Source organism: Triturus cristatus, chromosome 5_1 (assembly GCF_964204655.1).
Source record: "Triturus cristatus chromosome 5_1, aTriCri1.1, whole genome shotgun sequence".
Taxonomy (NCBI): Eukaryota; Metazoa; Chordata; class Amphibia; order Caudata; family Salamandridae; genus Triturus; species Triturus cristatus.
In genome coordinates this window covers 65,234,393-65,240,527 of record NC_140587.1, presented here as the reverse complement: position 1 = coordinate 65,240,527, position 6,135 = coordinate 65,234,393, and the positions used below count along the sequence as shown (strand labels likewise).

Here is a 6,135-nt window from a genome sequence, read left to right as displayed (position 1 = left end):
ATGTATTTCATCTTTAGGAGACCAGGTTCCTCCATGTCCTTTTCCTGTTAGAGGTATCTCTCCACCAATCTTCACAAGGCACCTTACCACCATATACTTCATCTTTAGGAGACCCGGTTCTACCATGTCCTTTTCCTGTTAGTGGCATCTCTCCACCAATCTTCACGAGGCACCTCACCACCATGTACTTCATCTTTAGGCGACCCGGTTCCACCATGTTCTTTTCCTGTTAGTGGCATCTCTCCACCAATCTTCACAACGCACCTCACCACCATGTACTTCATGTTTAGAAGACCTGGTTCCACCATGTCCTTTTCCTGTTAGTGGCATACCTCCAGCAATCTTCACACGGCTCCTCACCACCACGTACTTCATCTTTAGGAGACCCGGTTCCACCATGTTCTTTTTCCTGTTAGAGGCATCTCTCCACCAATCTTCACAAGGCACCTCACCACCATGTACTTCATCTTTAGGAGACCTGGTTCCACCATGTCCTTTTCCTGTTAGTGGCATCTGTCCACCAATCTTCACAAGGCTCCTCACCACCATGTACTTCATTTTTAGGAGACCCGGTTCAACCATGTCCTTTTCCTGTTATTGGCATCTCTCCAGCAATCTTCAGGAGGCACCTCACCACCATGTACTTCATCTTTAGGAGACCAGGTTCCATCATGTTCTTTTCCTGTTAGTGGCGTCTCTCCACCAATTTTCACATGGCACCGAACCACCATGTACTTCATCTTTTGGGGACCGGATCCACCATGTCCTCTTCTTGTTAGTGTCTTCTCTCCACCAATCTTAACAAGGCACCTCACCACCATGTACTTCATCTTTAGGAGACCCGGTTCCACCATATCCTTTTCCTGTTAGTGGCATCTCTCCACCAATCTTCACAAGTGACCTCACCACCATTTACTTCATCTTTAGGAGATCCGGTGATACCATGTCCTTTTCCTGTTAGTGGCATATCTCCACTAATATTCACACGGGTCCTCACCACCATGTACTTCATCTTTAAGAAACCCGGTTCCGCCATGTCCTTTTCCTGTTAGTGACATCTCTCCACCAATCTTCACAAGGCACCTCACCACCATGTACTTCATCTTTAGGAGACCCGGTTCCGCCATGTCCTTTTCTTGTTAGTGGCGTCTCTCCACCAATCTTCACAAGGCATCCTCACCACCATGTACTTCATCTTTAGGAGACCGGGTTCCACCATGTTCTTTTACTGTTAGTGGCATCTCTCCACCATTTTTCACATGGCACCTCACCACCATGTACTTCATCTTTTGGAGACCGGATCCACCATGTCCTTTTCCTGTTAGTGTGTGCAAAAAACAATGGTTCTGTCGGAAAATGAACAGGCTAACTTAATAGGTACTGAATACACGTTAGATTCTCAAGGACACACACAGACCAAAAGAAACAGGACAGAATCCAGGTCACTTGATAGAATGATGTTAATTAATGTATCAAAAACACCAAAAATATTTACAGGGTAATCCAACCAACAAACACAGGATGTAGTGAAACAATTAGTGAAACGGTGATACTTAGCACAAAACACATCACATATAACGAATATGTACAATGAACAATACATAAAAATAATCAACAAACAAGGTCCTATTTACAATACATAAGCCACTTAAGGGTTCAAAGTCTCCTCGTTATCTAAGTGGATTTGCATGTGACGCATAGGACATGTAACGTCGACGTTTCGACCCTGGGATAATTGTGCCAATTATTACGCATCGGATTGGGTCTTCATCAGGACAGACGGGGTTGGGGACCTGTAAACGCAAGGGATATGGTGTCAGGGCCATGTGTGTGTTACATGTAATGGAAATAATTAATTTCCCAATTACCATCAATTGTCTCACCTGGGGAACCAATTTAAATTGTAGGAAAAGGATTCCTGTTGTCGCAAATGCAGATGGCCAACATCAAATGTTGAAATACTAGTTTAATCCTGCAAAAGATTAAAGGGGAGGAACTGATGTAAAATCTGGACAGGTTGCGTTGGAAATGGTGGAAACATACCTGTGTGCACAGGAGAAAAACATACCTTTGGGACGGAGATATGATTTGGGAGGAGGAGTGGTGCTGTCTCTACAATCGCCACAAACTGAAAAAACAAAGGGCAAAGAGGAGTCTGAGTGATTAAGGAAGATTAATCATTTGGAAAAAAGACGCCTCTATCAATATCATCTACTCGTGTAAAAACGAATAATTAAGGAAGAGGAAATTGAAGAACATGCGTTGTTCAAAATCAGGATGTAATGTCACCCAGACACATGATACTAAAGTTTTGGAGGTGACTGATGCCATAGCGCAAGGTGTCACAATTATGCGTAATATTTATCAGACGCACACCGAATAATAAATTGTTGGAGGTGCATAATGTCAAAAGCGCAAACTGTCATACTTATGGTAGGGCGAGAATAGCCTGATACCAATATATGAGTAAAGTTGGTGGTTGGTATTGCCATGTAAAATCCTATACTAAACCAAATCCGTGAATGCAAATGCAAAAGACAAATGTATCACGGCATATTTTAGTTAATAGCCGGCGTTGTTACCGTGTAAAGATATTGTAACATTTATACTGGGGCGCGTAGTTGTTATCCCCCATATACAGAATAATAAAAAGCCAAAGGTGCCTAATGCCAAAAAACACAAGTTATCACAAATAAGGTGGGGCGTGAGTGTTATAACTTTATGGTTGAACCTGATACCAATTCATGAGTAAAGACGACTATTACCATATATATTTTCTAACTAGACCAAGTCCTTAAAAGCACCACAAGAAACAAATCAATCACGGCTTATTTAACACGCATTGTGGCCGTGTACTCCGTTCAATCAATGAGCCAGACGGCGCGATGTCGACTTACTTGGAGTCCGTGAATGGACATCTGATTCCGTCTACGGCTCAGCTGCAACTGACAGCGAGCTCCCGCCCTGAGCTAACTATATGACGTAGTAGGAAGCCAGGGGCGCGCGGCTGTTAGAATGAATCAGCAGAACGGGGAAAGCCAGGAATGGAATTGAGGGCGGGCGCCAGCAGAGTGCTTTTTTAGGGGAACCCTCCTGGACAAGCCGAGATCAGAACTGGGGGCGTCCGCCCAGATGGAATCAAACACGTGGGAACCAACGGGGCAACTCCCGGGTTCGCTTCCAAGCACAAGCTCAACAGAACCACGGGGAGATCTGCACCAGACGTCAGACCTACCGGTGGTAATTCCTACACCAGACAACTCCTCAAACACTGAAGATCCAACACTGCATCAGGAGAATGCCGCTCTGTCTGTCACGAATAAAAAGGACCCTGTATTAAACATCTCAAAGTATACTTTGAACAAAGCAGAACACGATATCCTTGCTAGGGGCTTGTCCTTTGTTCCTACCTCCGTCCCCCACTCCTTTAACATCAAACTGGAGTTGCAACAATTCTTCAGGAAGATTCGCCTTAAATACTTCTTTGCGAAAAATGACAGTTACAAAAAGAACATTACAGCAACAGAATTCCGTCCGCCTTCTACTTTTACACCGGCATCATACTTAATGAATGACAAGATCTTGGCTTATGAAAAAGTGGTGATGTTTGAAACAATGGAAATCCTTAACAACACCAAGTACATCAAGCACAACATTACCAAAGAGGAAAGGTTTGCATTGTCTACATTAAACAACAACAAGTCGATTGTAATCAAGCCTGCAGACAAGGGTGGAGCGGTGGTCGTACAAGACACTGAAGATTACATAAAAGAAATCAATTCTCAGCTTAGCTGTCCCGACAGTTACAGAAAGATCTCATATGATCCTACCAGGGAGATTGCTAAGCTCATCCGTGATTTAACAACCTACGGCCTTGAACAGGGATTCCTCTCGGAATCTGAGAGCAAATTCCTCAACAAAACTGACCCAAGAATACCCACAATATACACCATTCCCAAGGTCCATAAAAACCTTTCAAAACCTCCAGGAAGACCTATCGTGTCCGGCTGCGGCTCCATCCTAGAACCCTTGAACCAATACCTTGACAGTTTTTTACAACCTTTTGTCTTGGAAACTAGGTCGTTCATTAGGGACACTATGCATACCATCCAAATTTTTGAAGGCCAACCTTTTGACTGTTCCTTACAACTGTTTGCAACTCTAGATGTAAGCTCGCTGTACACCAGCATACCGCAACATGAGGCTATAGAAGTCATGAGTAACGTACTGGACTCTCGTCCAAGACCACACTGGGTTCCAACAGACTTCCTTGTTAAACTACTTCACATTGCGATGGAAAAAAACTACTTTATCTTTTACAACGAGTTTTATCTTCAATGTAGAGGAGTAGCCATGGGGGCCGGATTCGCGCCGAGCTTAGCGAATCTTTATATGGATCATTTCGAGGATAGTACCATCTACTCGGCTTTGAATCCTTTCTTAGACAACATCACGGCGTGGAAGAGATATATAGATGACGTCCTCATGCTATGGACTGGGACAGAAAATCAACTAATAGCCTTTGCAACTTGGTTGAACTCACAGAATCATAACATTCAATTCACCATGTCACACCACAGGGAATCAATACCGTTTTTAGATTTGACTTTACAAGCGGAAGACGGAAGCATTTTGATGTCTCTATACAAGAAGCCTACAGACCGTAACACCTTGTTACAATATAACTCTCACCATCCCAGAAACCTACGGGATAATCTTCCGTATGGACAATTTTTAAGGTTGAGGCGCAACTGTTCAAGAAGAAGTGACTACTTCAAGGAAACTGACATTCTGATTGCCAAACTGAGGGAGAGAGGATACCCTAAAGGCTTGCTGAACAGATCAAGAAAAAGGGCCTGGTACAGGCCCAGAGAAACGCTTCTTGAGGTGCAACCCAAAAATGAAGAAATGGGGCGACTAATCTGTGTCACTACATTCAACACCAGAAGTAATGAAATCAATAAAGTCATTAGAAAATATTGGAATCTGGTGGGCACTGAGATTGGCTATCCTGAAGTCCCTATGTTTGCGTTCAAACGTGCCAAAAACGTTAAGGAGTTTGTAGTATCCTCGTACCTGGAACCCCCACCAACACCTAATGTAAGATCTATGCTACAACTACCACAAATTCATGGACATCACAAATGCGGTCACTGCAAGGTCTGTCCGAACACCAAAGTGGGTACCAGCTTCGATCACTTGGGAAAGACGTACTCCCTGAACCACTTTTCAAATTGCAACAGTCAAAACGTGATTTATGCAATTAGATGTCCCTGCAAACTGATATATGTAGGCCAGACTACACAAAAAGTGAAAAACAGGATCCAACAACACCAGAGCAGGATCAAATGTAAATCCCTTGGGGCTCCATTGGTAGAACACTATACGAACAAAAGACACACACATCAAGACCTAGAGTGGTGGGTGCTTGAGAAGGTCACATTACACAGAAGGGGTGGTAACATGGGCACTTCTCTCAACTTTAAAGAGTGTCGTTGGATCCATCTTCTGGATGCCACCAATAGTGGGCTGAATGAACATGAGGAAACTTGTTTACAAATGAGCAAACTTTAAATTTTACTTTTGATGACATAAAGTAATGTTTCATTAAGCATGCTGTGTTTATGTTTATGTTTACGTTCCTTAGCGTAACTCTTGCTAAGGCCTACTTATCTCATGTTGACATCTCTGGATATGTGATAAATATGTGCCCTTAATTGCGATCTGTATAAGTATGATTTGTGCAAGTCTAGCTCCATGTATATACCTTCAAAAAGTAATGTGTCATCCTATTATACATATGGGGTGTATTATGACTTCTGCCACCACACCTGTCATGTGATTTCAGAACCATGTCATGTTTGAGAAACTTACTATAAGGTGATTTCACAGCACACCCGCATGAACCACATTGTTGCTTCCAACAGGGACATTGCATGTAAGAATGCCCAAATATGTTAAATTTCATACGGATGAGGCTTACTATAACTTCTGCCATTACATTTTTCATGTGACTTCTGAATCAGGTCACATCACTCCCGCATTAATCACATCGCGTGTTCCTAAATAGACGATGTGTGTAATGAATGCTTAAATATGTTAATTATCAAGCATTCACTACCGCATTGAGGCATC

The 6,135-nt window shown here is 42.9% G+C and overlaps 1 long non-coding RNA gene across 1 annotated transcript; it reads right to left on the bottom strand.

Moving 5' to 3' along the window:
* Positions 1-1,502: 1,502 nt before the first annotated feature.
* LOC146830191 (uncharacterized) lies at positions 1,503-2,939 on the bottom strand. Its single transcript, XR_014961131.1, has 4 exons — positions 2,898-2,939; positions 2,069-2,128; positions 1,884-1,972; positions 1,503-1,793 (listed from the first exon to the last, which is right to left on the bottom strand). It is a non-coding gene; the product is annotated as an uncharacterized LOC146830191 (long non-coding RNA).
* Between the last annotated feature and the right edge of the window lie 3,196 nt (positions 2,940-6,135).